General features: G+C 29.2%; 1 protein-coding gene across 1 annotated transcript in view; it reads right to left on the bottom strand.

Moving 5' to 3' along the window:
- LOC119592824 (rootletin-like) overlaps positions 1 to 585 on the bottom strand; it is a 148,678-nt gene that overhangs the window by 98,604 nt on the left and 49,489 nt on the right. The window lies entirely within an intron of this gene.

Raw genomic sequence — 585 nt, 5'->3', positions numbered from 1 at the left:
TATACTTGGGGAATATGTGTTTGTTTGTGACGATGGTAAAGTTATTAATGAGTACAGAAATTATCATCTGTGTGTTTTATTGGTGTATTCTTTTAGTTAATATATTTATACACAAACCAATTTTTGCTACTAAATCAATTCAGTAAGTATGTGCATACACACCAACATTTGCTAAGCCGCCTATGCTGACAGTTAAAAACAATACATAGCGAAAGTAATTATATGTTTTGAATACATATAATCCAAAAGGAGCCAATGTTCACTTTTCAAAATTAAAGAGCAGCTTTCTTCTCGCAATATGATTCACCAATGTCACAACTGTAAACCAACTACATATCCCTAAATACCATCAATTTAATACATGTACAAAGTTCTTCTAAATATTGGTTACAATTACGCATCAAAATGAAAGACAACTTTCCTTGATCACTTAAAGGACATACTACACAAAATCATCTTTCAGTACTTTTTTCGTTGCATCTTAATTAACTCATTTACTACTTAATTTACACATTCCATCCCCTTTATATATAAACAATATATAAATTAGAAATCATCATTGATTTCTAAAAAGAATACGAACCT

This window comes from Penaeus monodon, chromosome 31 (assembly GCF_015228065.2).
Source record: "Penaeus monodon isolate SGIC_2016 chromosome 31, NSTDA_Pmon_1, whole genome shotgun sequence".
Taxonomy (NCBI): domain Eukaryota; kingdom Metazoa; phylum Arthropoda; class Malacostraca; order Decapoda; family Penaeidae; genus Penaeus; species Penaeus monodon.
This window is presented reverse-complemented; position numbering and strand designations above follow the sequence as displayed.